General features: G+C 46.6%; 1 long non-coding RNA gene across 2 annotated transcripts; it reads right to left on the bottom strand.

Annotated features, from left to right (window-relative positions):
- Positions 1-2,780: 2,780 nt before the first annotated feature.
- Positions 2,781-23,060, bottom strand: LOC104911250. 2 transcript variants are annotated; one of them, XR_004159984.1, is made up of 3 exons: positions 19,622-23,060; positions 14,573-16,721; positions 2,781-8,023 (listed from the first exon to the last, which is right to left on the bottom strand). It is a non-coding gene; the product is annotated as an uncharacterized LOC104911250 (long non-coding RNA). The 2 variants fall into 2 exon arrangements; XR_004159985.1 differs by lacking the exon at positions 2,781-8,023 and having other exon boundaries at positions 14,525-16,721.
- Positions 23,061-27,753: the final 4,693 nt, after the last annotated feature.

Below are 27,753 nucleotides of genomic sequence, written 5' to 3'. Positions count from 1 at the left end.
TGTGAAAAAATTTGGTATGTCATTGTCTGCCCGCATAGCTTGCTGCCTGACCTGCCAGCGTGCACACAGGACCCAGACATAAAAATAAATCCACAGCCAGCATGGATGCAGTGAGAGCCTCCACAGCATTGTGCTGAGAGAGGAGCTCAGGAGTTCAGGTGATGAAAACCAGTTCCCTTCTGACATGCTGCATGCTTCACTTCTCCCTCCTTTGGGCCACAGCTTGTGTGATGTGGTGCTCCCAGCTGAACATGGATGGCTCGGCTGCAGGAGCACATATATTGGAGGCCATGAGCATCACGTGTGTTTTAGTTTCCAGATCCAACTCTTGAACATAGAGCATTTACAGGAAACCTGTAGTTTGCTTATTTATTTATCTATCTCTTCCTGTGACTTCCAAGCAACGCTTTAGTTGTCTTTATGCTAATCTGAGCGCTGCTGAATAGAGAGGCCTTTTTCCCCCCATTCTGTCCTGCGAGAGGTCATCTTTATTCAAGAGCTATGAATGATGTGTGCGGGGTACTAATCGCACACAAAGAGCCACGTCCGGAGCCAGCCAAGCATACAGCTGTCCTTTTGTTCACAGGGATGGAGATGGAACCTAAAAAGCGCTCCTGACCCAGGGACAATAGCAGCGGCTTGTGAGACGCCTGAGATTTGGCAGGGCCTCTCCTTCCTGGTGCTAAAGGGCCTTTATTAAGCATAAATCACATCAGCTGCCACCGCAGCCCTTTCTCAGCTTATAAAAGATTCCCCTTTGCTGCCTAAGTGACATGATGGAGAGGAATCGCCCTGAAATATCCTGAAGACTGAAGCAAGGGACCAGGTTAGGACAAATGGCATTTCTGGCTGTTTAATAGTAGCACTTTACTGTCACCGTTACAAAAGTGTTTGTAGCTGGGTTCATTTTTTAAGCTGGGAGGATTCTGTGCTGGCTGGAAATGTCAGGAAGCCACCAGGAAGGTTCGATACCTGTGAGTTATGAACGCAGAGCCCAACAAGCTCCAGGATAAACATGTTGCCAGCGCTGATATCACTGAAAAACTCTGATGCCTCGGGCACCGAGAAAATAAATCAGTGTAGAGCATCTCTGCAAAGAGCATCTCTGTTCAGGGAGTAATTACCAGCCTCCCCTGCTTGATGATGTAAGATCAGACTGCCACGTTTCCCCAGGAAGTAAATATTCTTCTTTCCCTTGGAAATAAAAGGGCAGCCTGAGCATAAGGAACAGAATTGCCAACGGAAAATACTTTGCTTCACATAGTGCTGTTGGCAAATCCTGCCCCTCGTTACCCAGCTGGTGCTTCTGTGCAAGAGGAGGCCCGGGGATGTGACAGGGAGCACGGAACGTTGCATTCACAGCAGCTCTGGGGAGGACATGGATGTGTCAGCAGGTTGAGGTCCTCCCAGCACATCAAGCTGGCCAGGAATGACTCAAAGGAACCCCCCAGGCTATAACTCTCTGCACACATTTTCTGCTTCTCATACAGAAATGTATCAGCAAAAGCTGGCTCAGATGCCTTGCCCATCCCCTCCTCCACCTGCTCATGTTAACCTCTGTGGACATATCCAATTTTACAGCTGTCAGGACAGTTGTCACAGGGAATGTGGTTCTCTCCCACCAGCATCCCTGCCAGCAGGCTGCTGTCTGTGTTCCAGTGCCTCGCAGCTCTCCTGGGCTGGCTGCACCAAAACTGTGCTGCAATTAGCTCAGTGCATTTGCTTTACCTGCTGGAACAGGTAATTCAGTAGTTGGCACTAATCCCCAAATTCAGCATCCATGCAGCACTCAGTGACACTTCTAATCATCATCTCACAGACTCTGTGAAAGCAGATTAGTGGCTCTCACAGGCAAGCCTGTCACTGGATAACAAACAGAGTAATTTTTCATACTCCCAACACATCTTGCAGCTTTTGACAAGCATCCTGCTGCTCTCCCAAGGATTTCTATGTAGCTGAGAGCATGAACCAGTGTCTCACAACACAGCTCCTGTGCAAAATGAAGCATCACTGAGACCATGTCTTGGGCTCTGGTTGTGCCTTCCCTACAGGGCTCCAGGGTCAGCTCCCAGTGCTGATAAACAGGCAGGCTTCTTGTTCTGCTTTCACTGTCTATCTGTAGAAAGCTGAGTTGACTGTTGAGATTTTCCAGGTTTATGTTGTATTTCTGCATCCTATTAAATTAATTTTGAAATAATTTTAGAGGCATACTTGTTTTTTTCCCTTGAAGCCTTTATCCAGTTTCCAAATACCAAGCAGATTTCAGGTCTGATTTATCGTGCCACACTCTGGTGCAAGCTCTGCAAGCCCATGAAGAGTCATCACCTTCTAAGCAGCAACTCTGACTCTGAACCTGTAACAATTGGTTGCTGCCAACAGTATGTGAAGGATACACAACTGCAGACTGGGTTGTTTTGTCTTACCCAACGGTTGATGCTCTTTGTGGTTGGTATTTTGCTTTGTGAAGATCTTGGTGAGATTCTAAGTTGTGCAGTGTGGAGCCAGGAGTTGGACTCGATGATCCTTGTGGATCCCTTCCAGTTCGGGATACTCTGTGATTCTGAAATTCTCTAAGATTGCACCCAAATGGAGGTTATGCAGAAAGATACATTCTTTCCTGGTACTGGTAATGGGTTGGAAAAAGGGTAATTGGAGTGTTAGTAATACCGAAACTGGCCATCACATGGCTATCTTTGCAAAACTCATTGGTATGAAGTGCTCACTATTTTTTTTCACAGATGTCATTTAACTTCAGTTTTCTCCTGAATAATGTATCTCAAAATTGAGACAAATGTTTAATATCTCAAGGCATATCTCATAGACAGTGTGTAAAGCTGAAGGAACATGGTTAGTGGGCATGGTGGTGATAGATTGATGATTGGACTAGATGATCTTAGCAGACTTTTTCAGCCTTAATGATTTTATGATTCTATCAAAGCTCAGTGTACCTGAGTAAAATTTGGTTTGTTAATGTTTAGGATAGCTGACTGGAATAAAAGGCAGAGAGAAAATGAGGCTTCAATAGCTTTGGTCTTCAGATTTATTATTTTTTATTTGCTATAAACCAGAATAAAATGTAGAATAGGATTTCACTGAAAGTATCGTTCTATGAGCTCTCTTTGCACTGAGGAGCTTTAAGCCATTCTAAATGTTAGCTTTTTTCCCTTTAAAATAGCTTTTCAACTGCTTCAATGCACATACACGAGTTTCAAATGTATTTTACTCACTCATTAAACAGAAGAAAAAGGACAACAAATGTCAAAGCGAAAATGTGCAGAGGATGGGGAGATGATTCAGCCTTACTAATAGCTATTTACCATGGCATTCACTTTATAAGTTGCAGATGTAACTTCTAGCAAAGTGGGATTGTTTCGGAGTGTTTGCATTTTCTCCTCCCTGCCCTGGTGCCTCCATGGGGGGCAGGGGACTGGGACTGGATGATCTTGGAGGTCCCTTCCAACCCAAGCCTTCCTATGATAAGCTTCTCTAAATGTCTGTTTGTTGGGGAAGGATGGCCATCAGCTCTGTGCACAGCACTGAAACAGCAGAGCACGAGCTTCTCTGAGACAGGCATGCTGCAGATACCCAGTTATTGATTAACAGAAACTTAATATTGCACATAGAAAATCTCAGATAAATATATACACTCCTGTTCAGCCTGGCATGTGCCTGCTGCACTGGGGTGTCTGTAGGGATGTGTGACTTCTGATAGTGCCTTGAAGGTGCTGGGGAAGTGTAAAGGATTCTTTATCTATTTCTAAGCAATTATTGCACTGTAGGATGAGGATATATGACAACTACGCAAAGCCTACACTTTTGTCTTTACTTATGTGAAATTCCTGCACTGTATTCTGTTGTCTCCTGAACAGCAGCTGATAATGGGGTCTGTTCTGCAGCCCTGCAGAGCTTTAGCCCCAGGCAACAAGAGTTCTGGGCCAGAAATATTGGAACTTGCATACCTACAGGGAAAAGTGCTCCCATTGATTTTTTTTTTTTCACTGAACTGCTATGAAGATCTTAGAATATCAGCAAACCTCTTCTGAAATCATCATCCCAGTCCAAGTAGCATACATACTTGTTCCAAAACCAAACAGAAAGGAGATGGATGCAAAATCCTTGTTTCTTTGATGGCACCGCTCACAATTTGGAGTCGCTGGAGTTTTTAGGCTGCTGTGAGAAACCTACAGTATCCAGCACTTGCCATGTGAAGGACTTTAGTGTAAATTCAGACAGTGTTGGGCATATTTCAATCAATTATAGGAACTCAATCTTTTTTTCCCAATTCCCAATGGCTGCAGGTGAAGGAGACAACTGCAACCAAGGCAGAAGTTTGGCTGCCTTTTCTCGCCTTGCCTCAGCCTTCCCCACTGCTACTGCATGTGACGTTGGCTATTTTTATCCTCCATAAAGACGGTATCATCAACTCCCTCTGCTGCAGAAGAAGCTGTGATGGATAATTTAATTGCAAATGTTTAGATGGTTAGTGATGCAGGGAGACTTTTTTAAAGTCAGAGGGAAGCTGAAGAGGCGAAGGCTGCGCTGCACTTCTGAAATCTCAAGAAGGAAAATTACAACAACGAAAACTGATGTAGACAAAACTCTTGCTAAGATGTAAGATGCTGAAAGAGCCTGGGGGCTCATGGGGAGAGAGGCTCAGTCCCTGGGCATGGGCAGTGATGGCCACAGCCCTATGGACACAAAGTTGGTAAGGAGCAATCTCCTGCGTAATTCACAGGAAGAGGGCTGTTCATCCATTATACCCCAACCCAACATCACCCAGAAAAACAGGCTGGCTGCTCATGCCACCAAACCACAAGGCAGCTATTCGGGTCAGCAATGAGGCAACCAAGACAAGCCAGAAGTTTGGCTGTCTTCAATTGCACCCACTGCTGTTGCATGAAAAAAAAAAAGTACTCAACAGCTTTCTTCACTGAAGGAAAGATGCAATTTCTTTGAAGAATCTCTCTTGACATTAGGAATCACCTGTTTTCCTACCTTATTAAAACCCTTGTGTTGCTGGAGGAAGGGTGCTCTTTCCTTGGAGCAAAACCCATGTTGTAATCATTATTCTTAATGTCTTCTATTGACTGGAAGATACCACCATGCTGAGCTGTGCACACAGGAAGGCTGTGTTCCTACGACTACAGTGGAAGAATTCCTCTAGAGTGGGCACAGATGTGTTGTTATAAATACATCTGTGTTGGGATAGCTATTCCTGAGCAGAAATGGAATGACTCTTCCAGTCTAAAACATGCATGCCAATTGTACCAGTGTAATCTATGCAGTAGGGAGGTAGTAATGTAACTTCATAAAGTGGTTAAGGAGAAATTTACCAGCTACTGTGTTGAATACTTATTGGTGAGCAAATAAGCTCGAGTCTGTTGTTAAATCTCTCCTGTGTAGCAGACACAGTAGGACTCATATGGATAGCAGTACTAAGTGTCCTGTAACACTCTGACTCCTGGAAATGTCAATAAAATACATGCCTTGGTAAAAATAATGATGGCAGCACAAAGTCTGAGCATAAGCCCCTGTCCTGTGTGAACAGCCATGCTGAAAGGAAGCAGATTTGCATCCTCTCTCAGCAGGGAAAAGGTGAACCCCATGTCAAAACTCTTCTAGTTTTGAGATTTCAGTCATACGTCCTTGGCAGGGGTTTGGCATCAGGGAGAGGCTGCAATTACCCCTTCCTTGGTGGGACCAGCCTCAGGGCCAGGGCAGACTCACCCCCTTTTCCCTTGGATGTGCTGATGGATCAGTGAGATACAAGCATTAGTGTCAAGTGGCAGCTTTAACACTCTTCTTTTGTCTATCACTCTCAGCTTACATTTATATACATACCACAGTCTTGAGGAGTACAGGATTCAGTCTTTGCTAATATTTTGCTAGAGCCCAGCATCAGGACTTCTGTTTGGTCTGTCAAGGCTCATTTCAAAGATGTCTGGTCCCCAGAGGGGGTAGCTGACTTTCTCTCTTTCTTCATTTCATCCTGCCAGTTGTCTTCTCATTTCTGACTTTCAGACTTGTTTTTGTCCCTGGGCAGAAATATCTGTGCAGGGCAATGCTGAGTTGATTCAGTGGCAAGCTAAGTAATTTTTCAATGACATAATATTAACCCATTTTAATACCTGCAAAACTTCACTCTCCTATAAACTGGATACATTTAATTTATTGGCAGCATCAACAAAATAAATGGAAGAAGAGGTTAAAAGAAGAATTCCTGCTTTCTTAGGAAGAGCAGCTTTGGAAAGTGGACAGAGGATGCAGATATGCTTTGCTGTGCATCTCCTTGGTGACTTTTCCAAGCTTGCAGAGATGTTCCTCAGTACTTGTTATTTCTGTTCCTAGCTGAGCCACAGACATCAGTATAAAGAGAAATATGCCACCATTTTCTGAGAGCTGCTGACGATGCGAAGAAGCAGCCATGATGTGCAATCAAGCTTTGTGTTTCTTAAACCAACAGGGAATGCTATGATGACTCCAGTGGCCTTGGCAGTTCAACAACACAAAGTTTTTTCCCAGGATGAATGTAAACCAAAAAAGCATTCTTTCTGGTTTAACACACCCCTCTTAGAGCCATCTTGGTCTCTGCTTCTCCAGGGTGCAAATCACGGTTGTGTGAGAAACTCTCTTGCTTTCAGCTGCTTCTTGGTGGTGTGGGTGGAATTGCTGTTTTGTAGGTAAGGGTGCCCCAGGGCTCCATTTTGTGAATCACGCTACAACAGCCACCTCTTATCTGCCAATCAAGGAATTATCTGACAAGTCACTTTACAACCTACCATCTAGTACTTTACAATCTACTGTAGGGTAGACTTTTTGCCAAGATAGCTTGTGGTTTATTCTGAATAAACGCATGCTAATCTCATTTAATCTAGGATCTATGCAGTTCCCAAAACTTCCTGTCCTCTCCCTGTGCTCTGTTTACAAAAATTGCAGCTCTTCCTCCTGCTGCTTGGATGCCGACAGGGCTCTGGTATGCTCTGTGTGCATTTGTTGCATTCTTCTATCTTTTCTTTTCCTTCTTTAACTGAAAGTCAATATCAGCTTCTCTTCAAGGCAAGGGCAAGACTGTGATGGATTTCAGCAGGTGAAAGGCTGGGCCTTTAGCTACTATGGTCACATACCAGAAATGAGAACAGAATCACCTCCATGGGACATGAGGGCACCTTTGAAATCCATTATCCACCATAAACCCTGTTGGTCCCACAGCACAGCTGCAGGCACAGCAGTCACACAAAGGCAGCTCAAGTTACCAGAAATTAGATGAGTTACCAGGCCTACCCTGAGCACGGCTGAAGGGCTAGAGAGACTTTCAGCATCAGCAATGCTGGAAAGAGAATCATGCTAGAAATTATCTTGTGCCAAGAGAACTTGCTGAGCCCCAGAAAGGTAGATGACTGCATAAGAGGGTTTGGTTACCACAAATATAATGTCACTGGAGTGCAGTTTTATGTCCTGACTGGCTGGGAAAATGTTGTGAGTGTGTTAACAGTAGCATTTAGATGGCCCCGGTTGCTGTAGTGCTTCTCCCAGTGAGCAAGCTGTGGGTGGCCCTGGTTGGTGCCAGGAGATGGACCCAGTGACCCTTGTGGGCCCCTTCCAGCTGGGGATATTCTGTGATTTTGCGATTCCCCACGCTGCCTCTCCCACTGCCATGCAGAACCATTGCTCCCCAGCACTGCGCTTGAGGATTCAACCCAGTGCGCCTCACTTGTGCCCAGATGGTACTTCAGAGACCCGTACTTCACATCACCGAGTGAAATTACCCACTTCACTTGGGCTTGGCCCATTAGCAGAGGCAGCTGTGCCCCATCAGTCCCCACCTGCTGCATTGTGGGGTAAACTCTGCTGACAAAGGCTGGACTGCAGCTGCTGCTGCTCAGATGCCCCCAGGTCTCAGGTATCACCCAGGGATTTCCGTTAAAGAGATATGCCGACCAAATTCCTTCTCCCTCCTTCATTCCTTTTGTTCTGCTGTCACTTCTTCCCGACGTTTTGAGGAAGGTTCTACGTTATGGGAGACCTGTGGGACATTAAGCAGACAAATACACAGTGAGCAGCCCAGAATTTCATGAAATCGTTGTTGTTTGGCAGATGACACCTACCATGAGGGACTGTGAAGGAAACGTGTGGGGATCGTGAAGCCACAGCAGGGGGCAGTGCTATATGGTAAATCCATGTATAGGCTGTCAGACATTTTGAACATGGGAATCCTGAAATTACAGAGCCAGAGGCTGCAACCTGGAGTTTGTTTAATATCCCTCTTGTTCCCTAGCCAAGAAGCAACATTTGAACTATGAGGATTGGTGCACAACTGACGCTGCAAAACTTTCCAACTGAGATGTGTGCTCGATTATGAGGCAGAAGAAAATTATCAAGACATGTGTTAGGGTTTGAGTCCATGCATATATTTTCCCAGATGATTTGTGGTCTCCTTTAGCATTAAATATCTTTGACTCTATAGTTTGGAGACTCAAACTACCACAGCAACACCACAGCACTGTGCAGAGGGAGCCCTCAGTGCCTTCCTCAGCCAACATGGGGAGGACTCCATTGGGGCTGCTTCAGTTAAAACTCGAAACAACTGCCAGCCCTTTTACTGAAAATATACTTTTCCTGTATTTACTACAGAGCACATTCTGCCTCAACTCCATCCAAACAGGACAGCACCATGTAAATAAGCAGAGGGCTGTGAGGCCCGAGCTGTCAGCTCTTGCTGACTGTAGGTTTCAACCCCGACCCACAGTGCTGCAGGAGCTCCAGGTGGCCTCTGTGAGGCATGTGAACCAAAGACTGTTGCTGGTTAAGGTAAAAAGTTTCTGCTTCACCTGTAGTAGTTTTGGTTGCCTTTATTGCAGGAAGGTGAGCATGGGGCAGCAAAGAGCTCTCCATCTCCCTAGCAAAGAGCTCATTCTCCTCTTACCAGCCCACAGCTTACAAAGATCTCAAAAGCACCCTTCCAGAGTCTCCTCTAAGAGCCAGGATAGTGATAAGGTTTTGACATTTATTTTCTTATGCTTGTAATATATGCCAGAGCAAGATTTCTCTCACAGTTCTCTTCCTGGATGGACACTGGGACCATTGCCCTCCCATCCAGGAGACCTCTGTGGAGACCGCAGCAGTACAGGGTACAGTTGGGTTTAGAAAGGATTTCACATTCTTCTGAAGCCTTTTGCACCACAGGTTCTGACACACAGATCCCCAAAAGCTCTGTAGGTGCCTGAAGCCACCACGAGAGGCACAGTGAGCTGTGCAGCCAGGGGACCTTTGCCCATCAGGGGACACCAGCCTGGCTCTGGACTGGGCTTTCTGTTTTTGCCTGATCTGATCTCTTGCTCTCCAGCTTATCCTCTCACCCGTTTCTCCTCCCCACATGCTTCTCTGGCTTACCCAAGCATTATGCCAAGTTACAAGTTACAAATTACTTTTCTCAAGTTCCTGATTAATCCATTAATTGTTGAAGACTTGGATTCATTTCTCCATTTTCTGCTCCTGGTGTACCTGTCCCCAGCTCAGGAGCTATTCCTGCCTTGGAGAAGAAGCCAGTGCTGAAGGTATAACATAGGATGAGGCAGGGACAAGGGCTGCTGAAGGGCTTCTAAATCCCAGCTCCCAGGATCAGCCTTCCCCTCACAGCTCTCAGCTCTCCCAGCATGGCGTAAGCCCAGCAGCTGCCTTCTGGGGGTGGCTTCACAGCCAGAGAAGGGGCTGGAGCGGAGGTCCTAGCGCTGAAGGTGATGCAGGTGATGGGGCAGTGCCAGAAGGAGATTCAAGGAAGCATGACTTAAAGAAAGACCCAAACTGTGCTACTGAAATGTAGTCTGGCTCAATTCCCTTGCTCTAAGCTGCTTTCATAAACCTGCACACTGTCTTTCACAATGCAGAGGACTACGAAGTCACCCCAAAAGTGAGTCCACAGCCTCCCAAAGGATAAGAGCTGCAGATAGGGCTGCAAGGAGGCCGGCTGAAAGTCATCATGAGGCTGGCTGTATGCTCACCAAACACGAATTTAGAGGATGGAACACGTTGCCCCAAGGTTATACAGATTCAAGGAGCAATTAGACAGACTCACTCAAGGAAGGTACTCCTCGGGCTATTAAACACAGATGTCACCTGAGTCCCTGAGCTGTGGGTCAGTGGAGGCTGGGTGAGCGTGCTGCACATACTTTTAGAATATCAGAATATCACAGAATGTCTTGGGTTGGAAAGGCACTTCTGAGCCACTGTGGTGGTGTGCTGGAAGCCATGCAGGTCTGGATGGGAATGTCCCGCAGGCAAGCTCCCTCCTCACCTTTACCAACCTTTTGCTGCTTATCCAAGAGGTTCTGCAACCCACTTTCCCTGAATGCAGACTTTCCTCCCCCCATACTCATGCTGACTCTCTCCTCTGGCTGTCACATCTAGCCTTATGGTTCCTATGCCTCTCCCTGACTGTGCACCCTCAGAAGAGTGGATCTAGATCCTAGTTCATGTCTCTAGATCCTAGTTCATGTCTCTGTACAGGGGATGGGGCAGTCCTGGGAACCCTCTCACTGCATCACACCAGTCCCCAAGACAAGCTGCACCAGATTGCTTTAAAGCAGTTGTCACCAAATGCTTGTGCAGCATTGCTCGGAGGAAAGGTTTGGGAAGCTCTTGTGCAAAGATGACCTAATTTACAGCTCTCGGTGCTATTCTAGTAGGGTTTTTTTTTGTGTGTGTGTGTGTGTGTGTGTGTAGCAAAAAAGGAGCCTGGCATCTATCCTCATTTAATACTGCTCTCAGCCTGACTTTGCAATGTCCTAGTGAAAGTACAGCCAAGAGAAACTTTTTTTTTTTTTTAAACAGACAAGGAGAGTAAAAAGGAAGAATGAGGGAAAAAGAAGCAAACAAATAGCAACCAAGGATTTGAGGACTGCAGTCCCAAACAGCTTCATGAATAACATTATCCACTGCAAATCAAGCTGCTGGAATGGCTGCTCTGACCCAATATGCAAATCCACTGAGGGAAGGGCTGGGGCAGCCAGGAGTGGTGGTAGCCAGGGCAGCTCCCCACACCGAGCCCAGATTGTGCTTCAGCTGACACGGCTCTGCGTACAGCCATTTGTGAATAATGATCTCCTCTTCATGTGGTACTTGGGGAGGCAGTGGGGCCACGACTGCCTTTTACCAGCTCAGGGTATATTAATGTGTACTAGATTTCCAAGGCCCAATACTCAAAACAGCTTTTGCAATTAGGGTTGCCAGTAATGCATTAAGTTACAGTAGATATTTCACCATCATAGATGCAGTCATAAGCACTTGCCCACGTTCAGCGTTCCCAGGTGAGAGCATCTCCTGGCAGCCATCTCACTGGCACCAGGCAGTGCTGCACACAGACCGGCCTTCTGGCCTGGCACAGCAGGGACAAACCTTGACAGACATGTCCTGGCAGTCTGGCACAAAATGAGCATTGCTACCCTCTGAGTCCCACACACCTGCAGTCACATTGCAGTTGATATTCTTGCTGTGCCATTTCGGCTCCCCTCCAGGGATCAGTCCCCTCTTCTCACACTGAAGGCTTTCCTTAATTTCCTACTGGAACACTCCTCTCTGCTTCATATGGCTCTAGTTTGACTTCCTCCCCTTTGCTATCCTTGGAGAACCTTGCTGTATTATTTTATATGGTGTTATTGCCTCGCTTTGTGGCTCATCCCTCAGGGAACACCGCGGATGAGTCCTTTTGTTCTCGGGTGACATGCCAGTACATATTCTGCACTTTTCATTATTATTTTTAGGGCTACACCCATGTGTGTTACAGAGCCGTGGGTCCTCTAAGCTGTTTCTGTTGCGAATAACGCAGAAACACAGAGTACCTCCTCAGCATCAACACCCCTGTAAAATATTTGGCAGCTGAATGTTACTAAGATAGCTCCCTGAGCTGTGATGCATCTTGTCAGTCTCACATGAGATGCCAGGACACTGAACTTGAGCACGAGGTGCTAGCACTTGAATCAAAACTAATTGCTGTAGGACATCAGTGTCTGGAATGAAACCAATAAAGCCAGCAGAGGACAAAATCAGATTGGCAATTTGCTTGGGGGCAGCTCACTGACCTCCCTGCAAACAGAACAGCGGGTTGGTTGGTCCTTCCTCAGCATGAGAAGCAATGCAAAACTTTTAAGGACTGAAAATTGACCACCATACTTCACTCTGCAGTATGCTCATGACATTGCACAGATTTGGAAGGTTGAGCCATGCTATGGTTCTCTTGGACTCATCCTGCTGAGTTACATGGTACCCGTGGTACAAAGGTATGGCACGTGTTCATGGCACCTATGGTACCTGTCCATAACAGCTGTGTGTCCTGGCTTACAGCTAGTGGGTAGCTTTGGCACTCCTACCAGAGCCTCTGCCCTCAGGTCTGAAGTGCTTTGATACTGGAGGAAAGTGGGACCACTTGTCTCAGCTGTGCAGTCAGTTTAGCCCTATGATCCCATGCTTTCCTTTAATTCTCATTGCTTTACCCCCCTCCCAGGGACATTCCTGTAATTCTGTGCATGCCACCAAAATACAGACGCACAGTTTCTGCAAGGCTAAAGACAGGTAGCATCAAATGACTTTAAGAAAACAGTTGAGGAGTTTCAGAGCATGTGCTCTGATAGGAATCTTCTTCACCTGCTGTAGGGAAGAGAATATTCAGCAGCTGTGTGTATAATTAGCACTTATCAGGCAGTGGGAAGGAAACAAAGGTTTGGTAACTCGAAGAAGAAATGTCCAGGGGAAGGTTTTTTAAAGGTCATGTAAATCAACTTCTGGGCAGCTGGGGAGGGAGGGAGACACTTGGCAGCACAGCACGGCATGGCACAGCCCAGCCCAGCCAGCTCTAAGCAGGGCCCGTGCATGAAGGTCATGCAGGAGAAGGGGCTGGAAACTTGTGTACACAAATCAGAAGTGAAGGAAGATGACACTGAATTAGTAACTAAGCTGGGGTTTCTCTGATTCAGGAACAAGAGCCTCATCCTCTTTCAGATAAAGACTCTGGTGACATTGCTATTTCTTTCACAAACAACACTACTCTTCCTGTGTCCTCACCAGGGCAGCAGATAATATAAAAAAGCATTATCTCTTTGATTTGTTAATTTCAGAGAAGTTCTTCAATGCAAGCAGGTCTCTGCACCCTACAAAGCCCCTCGAAGCCAACAGCCTCTCAGGGCTGGGGTGCCAAGAGGGTGGCATGTAGCTGCTGTGGGGATGGGGGCAGAGCTGGTAACAGGGATGGGGACTGGGAGGATTTGTGCTGCATCCTTCTGCCAAAGTGCCCGGAGCACATAAGCCTAAAAGAAAGTCATTATGAGCTGGCAGAATGCAGTGAGACCAGTGGGGCCTGGGCTATTTGCTCAGCACAAACCCCGTACTCAGCCAGTTGTTTGGCTGGCTACAGCTGGACTGCGCTTACCTCCGTCCCACCTGATCTACCAGTTCTGCTCCTGTTGAAAAGGGGCTAGGAAATGTTTTTGTAAGAAAAAAGTGAAACGTGGACATACAAAGCTCTCACTAAAGCTGTGTGAGGCTCTGTTGGATGTATGCAGGTATACATTCAGCTTGCACGTTGCTCAGGTAAGTGGCGTGCATTGCATGAACCATCAGCAAGGTCACTCAAGGTAGCTGGATGTGCCTGGACGTGTTGTAAATATTACAAAGCCGTACTGCTGCTCTGCAGTCGATGCAGCCCGCAGTTAGAGATTTCTGTACTGTTAATGATTTTGTGCAGTGCACTTACTTCTCCTGGATGAGGAAATTGGTAATATGGCTGCATAGATCACTTATCTGTTAGTATGCCTCTTCTGATGGAAACTGGGAGGGTGAAGCAATTGCTGATCACATGAGAGTGAGAGAGCAAATGCAAACATCTCAGCCTGCATCGCTATCTAGGGAAAAAAAAAAGTAATATCCAGGGCTGGCACAGAGGCAGATTGTTGGTCACTTAGCTCTGTCCTGATTTGACTAAAGCAATTTACTTCCAGCTTCCTTAGTTCTAGTGACAGGGAAGGACAAATTGCAGCTGTATGTAAAAAAAAAAAAAAAATTACTTAACTGTGCTGCAACTTGCTTTGTGTTAACGGTTTGGATGCTGGTGCTCCATCCCAAGGGCTCTGCTGCACCCTGAAATCCCACATAAGGAGGGTCACCCTTGTCTGTCTGGAAAGCACACAGCAATCTGTGCTGTCCCCCTACAGACGTCCCTGGCTGTTTTTGGGTGCCCATAGAGCAGGGATTGTACTTCCCTGAGTACAGCGGGTGCTTTGTTCACACCCGGCCAGCAGCAGCTATGCCGCAGCCCTCAGCCCTGGGACATGCCCAGCTTGTTGTGTGGAAAATGCCAGAGAGCTCAGAGTTAAGATAAGCAGTGGTGGCTTTTTTAGCAAGGCAAACAACTGCAGTGCCCGGGACAAGCTCTGCCTCTTTCCATGATGAGCAGTGCTCGGGCGTGCCAGGCATTTTTTCCCTTTCTGAAACAGAACCTCCTCTCCAGAAGCCAAATTAGAAAAGAAGAAGGAAAGTGTGCATTTTGTGATTTAAAATTCCACCTTACAAGTGTTCGCCATCTCACCACATCTCAGGGCCTGCCATTAACACCAGAGTTTGGGCTCTCTGCAGCATGAAGCCTTGAGCTGGAGAGCTGAGCACCTCGCTCCTGCCTTCTGCCAACAGCTGGATGGCTACCCTGGAGCCATCCCACTCTCTTCCTTCAGTTCTTGACTCCATGGCTTTGTGAGGACAGCTCGAGTGCTGTGACATCTTTGTGCATACCTAATGTTGATCGGTATCAGTCCTTTTAGAGGGCCCACCAAGCTGGCAGCAACCACAAGAGCTGCCAGTTCTGTGTACCAGGCTGGTCCTATGGTCCCAAATCAGCCACCAAAGTTCACAGCCCCTTCAAACCCCCATTCTCCAGCAGCCTTTGTTGCTCTTCTCACTGTTCATCAATGGATGACAGTGAAGACTCTTATGGAGCTTCCAGCCACCCCATGCTGAAGTTGTGGGGCTGTTGAACACCCATTGGCACTGGGCAGCCTGCGTCAGCAGTTTGCATCCTGTGGTCCACTCTCACCTTCATTTTAAACATAAAGGCAAAAATGAAATAGACCAAGGGGAATGAGAAACATGGAGGAAACCAGAGGGGCTTTACCAAGGTGTTCACTTCTAATGTAGTGTGAAATTCGTGGGTCCTCTTTCCAGTGGTACTGTGAAGGATTACAATTTTGCCTGCCACTTCCTCTTGGCACATTCAAGTGAGCAAAGTCCAGATTGATCCTTGTTGGAAAGAACACACAGTCTGCTTCTCAGAAGGATTAAGAATTCAAGAGCCACTGTCAGGTCCTGTAAGTATACGTACGAGGCCCCAAACCCAGCAGCCCTGTGCTGTGGATACTGAAAAAGCTCATTAGATTCTTCAGAGCAGGATACAAAGGGCATCAATCTAGCACATCTGCTGTGACACCATGTCAGGAGGGGCTGTGCCAACAGGTAGAAAGTGCAGTGACCCACACAGGTGGATTAGCATCTATTCACCCAGCAGGCAATTTCAGCCTGAAGATCTCTGAACATATAGCTCCTTTGCATTGATCTGGTCCAAAGTGCAGCTCAGAAGGGCTCTTGAGAGCACCTAGGCAGCAGGTGTCATCCAGGGGATAGCACAAGCTAGGAGTCCCAAGTCAGCCTGCTCTGAATTCAGATGTCTGAATCACAATCCCACTTCCCCACTGGGCCAGGAGACTTGGAATCAGATCATAGAAGCATGAATCAGGCCTGGAACAAGCTCTTCTCCAGACCATCAGGAGACTCTGAATCAGGTTGTGAAACAGCCCTTCCATCCCTGGCATGGAGGGCCTGAGTCAGGGCTGAGCTGACAATTCTGTTCCTGAGCATGAATGCAGTGTGACAGCGAGTGTCCCTGGCTGGCAGAATGAGAGAGGAGAGACCCTCATTGTGTGGCTTGATTACAACTGCATGGGCACTTCAGTTCTCAGCCAGAACTTTTCTATAATGAAGTGGAGATAAGATAAATATAAAGAGGAGGGTTCTTGAACAGTACTGATGACTGTTTTGAAGAAGGACACTAAAGACAACACTTTTGATCTTCCCCTGGCAATGCCCTGGTCCTAAATAGTACCTCTAGTAGTCTCATCATTGGCTCTACACTTAATTCCAGGTAGCACAGCTGGTGCTAATTGTTATTTAGGTTTTAGGGAATCTTGCTTGGAGGTGGGAGCACGGTGTGCTATGGTCATGTGGCAGGAGAACCTTGAAAAACACCAGCTAAGCAGGAAAAGAAGGCCCCATCCCTGCTTTGCTGATGAAGATCATCCAGACTCATCGAAGGGCACATCATGGACAGCTCAGCTTCAGGCTCAGCTGCTTTTACTGTTATTCGCGGTTTGTTGTGCCAATATGGGCTTCCTCCCTTTCCACCATGGAAGAAGGGCTGCCTTCCTCAACTTTGTCCTTTTTTTTGTCTATTCACATCATGCATCACTTCACTGTTTTCATAGCAGTGGGAGCAATTAGCATGGACTGCATGCGCTCTTCTACACTCCTTGTCCTTATTATTGTCCATGACACTAACAGTGGTCTCTGTCTGGGATCTTGATGCTTTGTATGACACTTACTGTCATCTGAAATGTATTTCCTTCCATCCAGGGCTACGGTAGCATCTCTCAAACTTCAGCTGGATCTAGGAGCTCCATGATGGAGGTTTACTGCAAGAGGAGGTGGAGGCAGAAAGAAAAATTAGTGAAAATTGCATGCTAGCTCCACATGTGCACCCTGTTTTTTGGGTGTGCATGGGACAGAACAACACAGGCAGCCAGCATTTCACCACTGACGGCTGTGAGATATCTGTAGATTAGTCACGATTGCCCAAAGGTTTTCTTTCCACCTTAGCTGTGAATGAGGCAGCCCAGGTCCTGCTCCCAACCTCCGGTGTCACAGCAAAGGATATTGGATCGCAGAGGGAGAGGGAGGTCAAAAAGCAGTGCTACTGTGGGAGAGGACATGTTATGGTTGAAGATGAGGCTGACCAATATCTGGCAGGAATGAGAGGATATTTTGAGCAATCTGTGTAACCTTCTGTTTCCTTTACTTTTTTCCTATACTCTTTTCTCCTTCCATTACTTGCAGCTCTCGTATCACACATCTGCTTGGGATCTGCCCTGGTGTCCCTGAGAATCCCTCTGCTGCCTTAAGAGAGCTTTGGAAGGGGCTTGTATGTAATCCCTGCAGCCTGTAGGAGAGTGGTCATGGCAGGCTTGGGCCAACAGTGATGATCACAATACAAGTAGCAAATTCAAAATAATATAACAACTAAGTGGCAGCTGCACTCCAGAGTTCAACACAAGCCAAAACAGAGTCCTAAAACAAGGAAAACCCATCAGGCCACTTCAGGCTATTGAAATGAAGCACAATCATGATCTGGAGTGAAAATGAACTGTATTTTCCAGCTCCCGAATTCTGGAACCCTTCCAGCTCCCTGTTTGAAATGCCTGCCACACCCCCAGGGAAGCACCCTGCTTGTTTAATAATAGTTTACTTCTAATTTGAATCATTTCTAGAAGGCGTATCCATAAGCAAAACATCATTCTACAGCCTTAATTTTCCTAGTTTTTCCATATAGGTCAACTCAGGATCTAAGTTTTGAACTTATAGATAGGCTCTTAAAAGCCACCCTTCCTACAGACTGCCATTACATCTAATTGCTATGACCAGCAGCAAGAAAGCATTATGGTAAGGAAAGAAAGTGGAAACACCTGTGGACAGAAACAGCATCCCAGGCAGAACCCATAGAAAAGAAAAACTCTTCTCGTGGTCTTGAATTCTTAAGAAGAATTAAAACTCATGTGCATAAGATATTGTTTTCAGTTTTACTGGGCTAAAGTGTAGAAGCTGGGATGCAATTAATGTAGTGATTATCGAGATGCCCCTGGGGTAGTACAGCTGTCACGCAACCCATTCCAAACAGCTGATGCCTTTTAATTGCGAGACATCAGCATTTAGCTTTTGGAGCTGCCTAAATACAGGGCCCAAGCCTAGAAGCACTTGCAGTTGGCACAATGCTCCTCGCCCCTTTGCTGGGCTGGGCAGCACCGTTCTGTGTCCATGCTGCTTCTCATCCATGTTAGTGGCACAGGAACACCAGCCCAGGCCCCAGGACATGTGGTGGCCCATGTGCTGCTCCAGGTGGAATTGCTGGAGTAGCAGAGCAGCAGCCCAAGGCAGCCACATACATGAGCTCCATCGCCAGCTTTCAAACTAATGCTGTTTTCCACCACTTTTCCAACCACCATCCTTTTTGCTCATCAGTTATTGTGTCACCAGCAGAATTGACAGCCCTAGTTCAGCTGCCATGGTACCTCAAGTTAAGCAACGAGTTCCAACAGAAGGCAACTTTCCAGCCTGGTCAATGCCTTCATGTTTAACTGCAGTTGGGAATGTTCCGGTCCAATTCTTGCTTTTGTTTTGCTGTATTCTTGTAGCATTGCCCAAGTGCTAAATGCACCTCAGAAGAATAATCTCTCCAGTTTCCACAAGGATGGCTCTGGGGAGCACACTGGCACGGACTCCCCTAGGCCTGAGAGGGCCTAAAGAGCAATGGGAGGAGAGGATATTGGCAACTGGGGCCTGGGGCTGTGGGGTGTGAAGCTGACGCAAATCAGCGCACATTTTGCCATCAACAGTGCTGTGGGAAGGAAACAAGGTTTATCTTCCCCCTGTTGTTTGAGACAACACTTCCGCTTGCAGCCCGAGCTCCGGTTCACGACATGTATTGATTGCTTCTCTGGTTTACTACGTGCTGCCCGGGGAGCAAATAACACCCTTTGAAATTAGCAGCCTGAAATATGGCAAGGCAGGACTTGGCAGATAGTGATTAAGCAGCTCCCTGAGCGGGAGGAGGGCAGGAAACAAATGGCAATATACATGAGTGACGACAAGTACAGCAGGGGAGAAAATTAACTCATTGCAAGAAGGGATCTTTCAGCTGCTCCTGCTCCTGTCTGATGATGAAGTTGACATAGGGAGGATTCCTAAATCCCAGACATGGGTTTATTGAGAAAAACACTTCAGCCTTGGAAAGTGGTCTCCAAGCCGCTGTCCTAAGAAAAAAGGAAGCATTGCTGATAAGCCGTGTGCCACAGTAGCACCTTCTATCATGGCTGTCCAGTTTTATGTTGTATATACTCATATTGCCCATCTCAAGCACTTAAGGTAATATTAAAGCCACATTTCCCCCATCCTGATCCTGACCTGGTGCATGTAGGCTCAGCTGGAGGGTCTGCTCAGAGGTGCTCTGCACAGCAGTGAGCTGAACGGGTTATTTTTTGCTCAGTGAGTCATTCCTTCTAGTTAGTACAAGTAACTTTTAGACAAAAGGTGTCCACCTGCTGTACTGCATGGTACCATGTACTGCCACTGTGTCACCTCGAGCTCAGGCACCGTGATCGCATGCGCCTGGTGCTGCAAGTGGATTTATCTGCTGATAGGAAGTATTTGCATAAGGCAGAGAGATTTTCTATATACATCCTGATATATGAGGAAATTGGTTCCTGAAATATCGGCAGAGAACTGGAGAGATACCACAGTTCCTATGTCATCCCACACTGACCTTTAGTCTCTACCAACGGTACTGCCACTGTTGGAAGGGCTGGAAGGCATTTCAGAGAGCTTGGGAGGAGGGAACAAGCAGCAGCTGAAGGTTATGAGCTGGCAATGGCAGGTCTAGCAAACACTGCACGTCAGGTGCTCGCTTTGCAATTTCTTTGCTGCACGTGAATTCAAAAGCCTTTGAAGGTCAAAGATAGAGTTTTCTGGTAGGCTGAAGGTGAAGGACTGTCTGCAGATAAAGTTTTCATCAAATGCAATGCAACTATAATATCAAAGTCCTCAAGGACAACAGGCATATAAAGATCTTATCACTGTTAACGATACTACTGTTGCTCTTCAAAAGCACTGAGCAGGGTGCCCAAGAACACAGAAGTGACATTAAAACCTACAAATAATATTACAGTTCCTGCTTGGAAAAAAATTAACTGAGAATGCCAAATCTTCATCTTTTTGCAGGCAGGCAAAATGCAGAGAGCTGTCATGCAGGCGAAGCGTGTTGTCTGTGTTACATGATGATGGACTGAGCCTTAAAAGCAGAAGATGAGAGAGAAAGCCCAGCAATGGCTTAGTGTGAGCTGAGTCCCCCTGGGTTTGATTTCCAGGGATCCCAAATGGTTTCCATTGCTAGTGCAAACTGGCTTTCACATTCTTCTGTGCGTCTTCCCCTGCTTCTGTGTAGGTATTTCCTCATAGCTGCTGTTTGGTAGTTTGTTGGACTTGCCTTGGGGTGAGGTAGGTGAAAGGCTGTGCTCCAGGGACTTAGGAGGGAGGTGGAAGGAAAGCAAGCTGCGACTCTGAAGAGATGCAAAAAAAACACATTAAAAACTGTTACTTAAATATGAAGTGCCAAGCTTTTAAAAACAAGGCATTGCTACGAATAAGAAACGCTCATTAGGATTTTTTAACAGTACTAGCTCTAAGGGACATTTTCATTCATCTGTGTGCTGCAAAGAAAAGTGTCTGAGGTTCTTGACACGTAGATTGAGAACAAGCTATGTCTTAGGAAGATCTGGAGAAAAATACCAAACGATTTTTTACATGGAAGCATCAGACATCAAGACACCTGGATGGGAGAGCCACCCATGTGAACTCCTGCCTGGGCAGTGGAGATGCCAGGTGGCTCTGCCCATCACACAACCAAGAGCATCAAAATCCGGGGTTGGATCTTAAGGTCTTTACCTGCCCTGACGCAGTGGATGGGGCTTGCCACGCTGTGCATTACAGCTGAGTTTTGGTGCTGCAGCTCTGCTTCAGAGACCTCCGAGTGCTTTGCTTTCATGTTGCTAAGACGACAAAGAGTATGGAGAGCATATTTTGCATGGAGATGGGGTTAAATTATAGTGGATCATTCCCTGGCTTTTAAAAAGCTTGAACATAAATCATAGGTCTGAATGACGTAATGTATGGCAAATCCTTGTTTCAAGGTACAGAGGCATTCTGAAAGACATTAATTTACTGAAAAAAGCACCAAAAGGCTAGTTTTACAAACTAGCCTTCTCTTTGCCTTATGTATATTATCTATCATCAGATCCATAAGGCCTTTGCAGAGCAGAAAGCAATATTAAAACAGCACTTTGGAAGGCTTAATGTGAACAACAGCGGCAAGCACATGGCAAGCACCCTGCTGCCCACCCTTAGCTTTGCAAGGCTGTACCCACAGTGGAACATGTTTATTTGTGTGAACATCTGACTGCTTTGTTTTCCCCAAATAAAGCCTTCACTGCAAAAGCCACCCTGAAATCATGTCTGAAGTGGCAGCATGTGACATAGGTAGGGCTGGGGAGGTGATTATGAGATAAAGTAGAGGCTGCTGACTGCATTGCCTTCATATGCCAAAGTGCCAGCATGCCTCTTGGGGCACAAACCGCCCTGCCCTGTTCTTCGAGGACACGCAAAGACAATGAGGTCATTGGGGAATTTGTCCCTGAGTTGCCATGGCCACAAAAGCCCACAGGCCTTTCTGTGCCCAGCACCAGCCCCAAAGCACCTGTGGAGGGGCACGTAAAAATGAGCCCTGAATGAGAAGCTGTGGGTGAGCATTCAATAAATGCTTTGGAGCTGCTAGAGCTTGTGCTTCCAAGTAACGTGACAGGGGGTTTTGAGCTCTTTGCCATGTTGCTAAGTGGCTCTTTGAGATGAATTCCAGAGGGGGTTTAAGTATGAGGATCAGGAGCTGGAATCTCTGCTCAGCCCACGGACACGCAGCTGTGCTGCCTGGTTTTGCTTCAGGTCCCAGCGAGGTGAAGGAGGGATGTGTCCTTCTGCCAAAGCTCTGGCCAACACGATGGCTCATGCTCTCACCTCCTGGCAGGCTCTGAGCCTCTTGGGGAGGATGGTGAGAGAAAGGAGCAGCCAGGCTCAGTGCCAGCGAGCTCAAGCTGGAGGTTTCACATAAACCTGGTGCTGGTGGGAGTAGGTGGGCAGCCTGTGAGTGCTGGCTGGCACCAAACTGCAGTCCCACTGAGATTCAGCAAACAAGGTCACACTATGCATGATGGATGCGATTCTGGAGAGACCTTCCCAAGGACACTCATGCTACTCCTTCAAGCAAAGGGATGGGGAGCAGCATCCCCCAGGACCAGCACTGAACCACAGCATTTGTTAGGCACCTGGCTTTCAGTGGTAGCTGTAGGACAGGACTTAAGTGATGGGGTCATGCGAGTTTACTCCCAGCCCTAATGCTACTATTGCAGTCCAGAGGCTGGGTTTACTTCTATTCCGAAATTCTGTGAATTTTGGACTTGATTCAAGACTGAGCAAATCAACTGGGGACTTTCCATTGTTTGCAATGGTCTTCAGAGCAGCTGTTATTGTTCTTCATCATCTCCTGGAACATTTGGTGTAGAGTTATTGTGGTCTCTTGAGGAAACTCTGAGAAAACTTTCAGAACGAAGAAGCCTTCACATATTGGCAAAGCAGTTTTTGGGTTTGTTCCCAGTGCAATTGTCACAATCTTTCCTTTTTGCTGTCGTCACAGCTTTCAGATGCACTCGGACTGGCCATGGCTGAACTCAGGATTCATCTTCACAGCTTCTATATTTTCCTTCTTACCCTGCGGTGATTTATGTCCACCAGTTCTAGGAGAATCATGTCAAATTTCCACAGAAGAGTGAATTAAAATCACAAAAAAGATCTTCATTCTCAAAATGAGTTAGGAAAACACAGAAATGAGTTGCTGATGTTTATTATCTCTATTTGTTGTTGTTATTTCTTTTTCTTTTGCAAAGACTTCACACATAGCTACATCTGTAGCCATTTTGCTGGTGTGTCTAGGCTTTGTCTCCCTCTCCATGTGGGAATGCTGGTGGCTACTGTCAGCTTTTTCCAAAGCTGTGGACTTAAGAGATCCAGAAATCTACTAATTAGTTCATGTTTAATCTGCATGATCTGCAGAGCACTTCTGGAGTCTTGTAGATTTGTTCCAGCACAGACAAATTATGCTGATTAGATTGGTAAATTGACCAAAAAAAAAAAAAAAGCCTAAATAGCAATTATTTTAAACAAATTCCAAGCACATAAAGACTGATTTTAGTCTCGGCTGTGGAAAAAAAAATCATGTAAATTGTAGTGTGTGTTTAGTGCTTTTTTTTTTCCCTTCCAAACCAAGTGTAAAAGCCGGACTTCGGGCTGCTCCAGCTACCTGGCAGAGGAATGGGGCTGCAGACACCTGCTCACAGCCGAGCCCCGTGCTGGTAAATGGGCCAAGAGCCACAGGCACATGGCAACCGCATTTATCCCAGCTCTGCATCGTCAGCTGAACTCTGCTGGGAATGGGCTCTTTTTGGGGTGAAGAAAGGAATTTCAACACAGAACTTAAGAGCCTGGCCCTTTGGTTCATCACAAATTCAGGAGTCGGGGCCAAGAGGTTTGATCCCACGCTGCAGGTAGGAGGCTGCTCCCATCCTGGGATCACAGCATCGCTGCGTTGGCTAAACAGCAACAAGCAAACTAGGAGGGTAAACATGGGTGAAGAAAACAAATCAGGAGCAATTTGAATGTTTATGGACACAGCTGAGCAAGCCCTTTGCTTTTCAAAGGCTTTCCCATGTTTAGGAAACAAAATCATAACAAACACCTCCCATCTCACAAGTGGGCAAACTGGAGTTTTTGCAATATTAATCTAATCACCGAGGTCAAAAACACAACTGGAATTGAATCTGACATGCACCCAGCAGCTCAGAGGCTCACAGCAGCTCCCCAAGCAGGAAGAGGCTCACCCTGTCCTCTGAGGGGACGCAGGGGCTCACCCTGGCCCAGGCAATAGTGCTGCTGAGTTCTCATCTTCGTCCTCCCCATAGAATGCTGGCATCAATCTTTGTATTACCAGATAGAGGTACTGCCCTCACCTAAGTAGCACTTTCCATTTACCCCTAGTGCTTCACTGCCCAGTCAGTGGTAACAAGGCCTCACCTGTAAGGCTTTTCTGTACCTCCTTAACAACCTGTCCTTCCCTAAATAGCTCTGTCCCACCACCAGACTTCCTTGGCCAGATGCTCCCTCCTATTTCTGTGTCATTTACTTTGAGTTACACCAGGATGGATGCGGCAACGCCCGATGCAACTTCTGCTCCCCCCCAGCACTTCTGCTCTCATCCCCAAGGGCATCATTCAGCCTTACTCATCTCCCACCTACTGGCTCCAAAAAGCACTATAATTCTATTAGATCCCCTCATGTATGCAGGGCTGGCTCTACGGCCTTGCTTGCGTTCTTTTAATATTATTTTGGGGTTTATAATTCAATCCAACACTGGTATGTGCTCTGTAACAAAGCGAGGCAAGGGAGGAGGAAACCATGTTTGGAGTAATCAGCAGTCTATGAGCCATTTCTGCTTTGTTAATTCTCACTTGAGGAAATCAAGTGCTGCCTGTTGTTGTATGGAAGCGTAACAAAATGTGACTGCCTACTGCTGGCAGCACAGCACTGGGCACAGGGCACCAGAAAGCTGTGCCACTTGGTCTGGCTGGCAAACAACGCAGGAGCTACCCACAGTCACTGATCCCCATAATTCACAGAGGACTTAGGGGTGTTTTTTGTTCAGCTCTGATAAAAACAATGCAGCACATAAGCCTCTTTGAGTCATCCTCTGCTGTAAGATCAGCCATAAACAGCTGATTTCTGCGAGGCAGACATATTTATAGGCTTGGGACAGAATATACATTTAAAAATGCCATTTTTCTGTTTCAAAGTGATTGACTTGAATTTTTAATCCATATAAAATTAATTCAGCTAGTAAATGAGAATGGCTAGAGAGTAAAATGAATTAAAGTTTCAGAAAATCATTAAGATTGATTAGGCTGCATGATTTCATTGGGCAGTAGGTTGTCAGTCGGTGAATGCTGTTATCTAACTGTACTTGCATCCAGGTGCTGTGAGGACCTGTGGGCCATGACGTGGTGCCAGGCAAGGGCAGGAACAGCTTTGCTTCAGAGGAGCTTCTTGCTGAGCAGTGCTATTTAGGAAGGAGCCACAGCCTGCATAGCAGTGGGGAGGACATGGAGCTTCAGGGCTCTGCTCTCCACCTTGCCTCTGACTTGCACAATGCTCTCGTGCATCAGCCACTGAGGGCTCATAGTATGATGATTGCAGGGCTGTGTGATTCCCAAAGGCTGAAATGAATAAGGAAAGCCAGTTAGTGTTGGGGCACAAAATGCCTTTGCCTTCTCCCTGCTGTGGATGCAATGAGAACTCACTGGGGGTACAGTCCTATTTACGGTCTCCAAGAAAGAAACTTTAGGGAGCTCACTGTTGCCATCCTTGCTCTGACGTGTCCACAGGGTGATCATCAGCAACCACGTGCATTTCTGATCTCTCACTGAAAAAAAGCACTTTTCTCTCTTTTTTAAGTGCTGCTAAGACCTTTGAGAAAATGTTAAGAATGAATGATCCTCCTGTGAGCACTGGTAGTAGAAACTTGAAGTCCATCTCCCAAGAGGCGCAGTGTGCTTCTGCTTCTGCTTGAGTGTACTCGAGTTTTGCTGATTTTCTTTAATGCTTCCACTGTATTTGACAGAGGACACAAAACCACAGAGAACGTGCAGAGATTATAACTGGTTTCTAAATCCAATTTCTCACCCAGCTAATCAAATATCTTGTGCCATGCTCTTGCCCAGTTGTATACTGAAGTGACTGATTCTTTTCTGTATTATATATAATTCTACTGTATGAGACCCCAGTTAACTCAGACAGCAGTGTGGCTTTGCTAACAAGTGTGTACATGCGATCCAGCAGGCTGACATGAATGCAGACACTTTCAAAACCTCTTCTGCTCTCTCCCTCCCACCTTTTCACTCCACAGGTTGAGCTCAGCAATGCTCCTGCCTTTGTGCTGTGTTAAAACAGCCTGATTAAACTGACTCAGTAAAACACCAGATTACAGACATCCACACTAATGAGCATTTCTGATCCACAACTTTTACAGGGAACATCTGGAACCCTCTGGGAAATTGCCTCTTCACTGCACAAGTCCAGGAAACCTTCTCCAATAAATCATTCTCTACCTTGCTACCGGTTCTTCCATTTCTTCCTTCGGGCAGAATTGGTTCTCAGATCCCTACAAATAGCTTGATTCTGACTTAATATTTGGAAATAGTGCTTTATGGACAATTTTTAAGGTCATGAGAGACTAATGTAAAAAGCAACATAGAGCCTATAACTTCATCATCTTCCTCATCCCTCAAGTGGAATAAAAGAACATCTGGCTCCGAATATTCTGGCACCACAAACTTTCATCCCATATGCCCAGCAAGCAGCTAGCCTGAGTGCACACACCTGCATTAGAGGTAATGACTGCCGAGCTTCTTTTGACTCAAGGAAGAAGGGGTTCTCAGTTCCCAAAGCAACCGAAGAGAGGAATTCCCTCGCAGACCTCCCTGTCCTGCACAGTGTCTGATACAAAGGGAGGTTGCTCATACAGCAGTTTCTTCTGGCTCAGCAGGACTCATCATATTTCATGCTGAAAGTGTCAGTGCTAGCTGGACAAAGATGCAAAAAGCTCTTTCTCTGCTTGGGTAGCCATGTCTGCTCAGCCAGCATCTCTGGAAGCCCTTGGTCCTGGGCTCTGACAGCTCCTGCAGCTATCTGGACCCCCTGAGAGTCATTCACAGTTTCAGTGGAACCATTCATGCAAATCTCCCTCTCAAGAACAATAAAGGAATACAAAATTTAGCATCAACCTACTCAGCCCCATCCGAAATAACTTCAGGCTGAGGTCTTTAGCAGCTTAAGCAAGGCTGTGCTGCTGCCATAGCCACACACCATCTCCATGGGATGCTCAGGATGCTGCGTGGGATGCAGCAGTACACACAGCACCTTGCAACAACTGTGTCTGTGGAGCCTCTGTGGTCACGTGCCTGAGGTTGGGGTGTCAAATGATGCCTTACTCCTCACCCTGTGGGACAGCAGTTATAAAGCAAACAGGAAAAATTCCGGCGCTTGCCAAAAACCTGGCTGTGCCACCTGAGTTGCTTTGCAGCACTAGGAGGGGCTCGTGCATGTGTGCTCTGCTACTTTTGGGTTTCAAGGCACGTGGGAGATAAGGGGAACGGACCACTTCCCTGTATGGAAGGTGCAGTTGTATGTCATCTATCCTTGGAACCAGGTGAGAAACATGTAGGCACAGTGATCACTCCCACAGGCCTGTGCTCCCAGCTGCCTTCTGCAGTCATTTCTATCAGCATGTCAGCCAGCACACCTGGGAGTTCAAAGCTGCTGCCCTCCCTAAGAGAAGAACAGCATGTCCTGAGCAGTCAACAAAAGGACAGGGAGCTCATGAGAGAGAGATGCAGGTAAAAAGCGAGGACAATTATTTTTATTTGACAATTTGATTCAAGGTCTGTTTGTTCTCTGCATTGATACCGTTGCAGATTCATTCTAGTTCAGAAGCTGTCACATAGGGAAAAAGGAAATAACAGTCTGGCTCCCTTCTTTTGGCATCTGAACAACGGTTCCTCAGGAGCACTCGGGAGGCCAGCAGCATGTAAATGCTTTCCCTCATGGTGACACTGACAGAACTTTCTGGTAGAAGAGCAATCCCCTTCAGCTACTCACAGCTGCACGTACCTTTGGTGCAACATCATCGTTATGCAACACTGGCTCTCCCACTTTTCTCTCCTTGTGCCTCTCATACTTGCGCAA

Source organism: Meleagris gallopavo, chromosome 5 (assembly GCF_000146605.3).
Source record: "Meleagris gallopavo isolate NT-WF06-2002-E0010 breed Aviagen turkey brand Nicholas breeding stock chromosome 5, Turkey_5.1, whole genome shotgun sequence".
Taxonomy (NCBI): Eukaryota; Metazoa; Chordata; class Aves; order Galliformes; family Phasianidae; genus Meleagris; species Meleagris gallopavo.
Note: the sequence above shows the minus strand (reverse complement) of the source record. Positions and strands in the feature narration are given on the sequence as shown.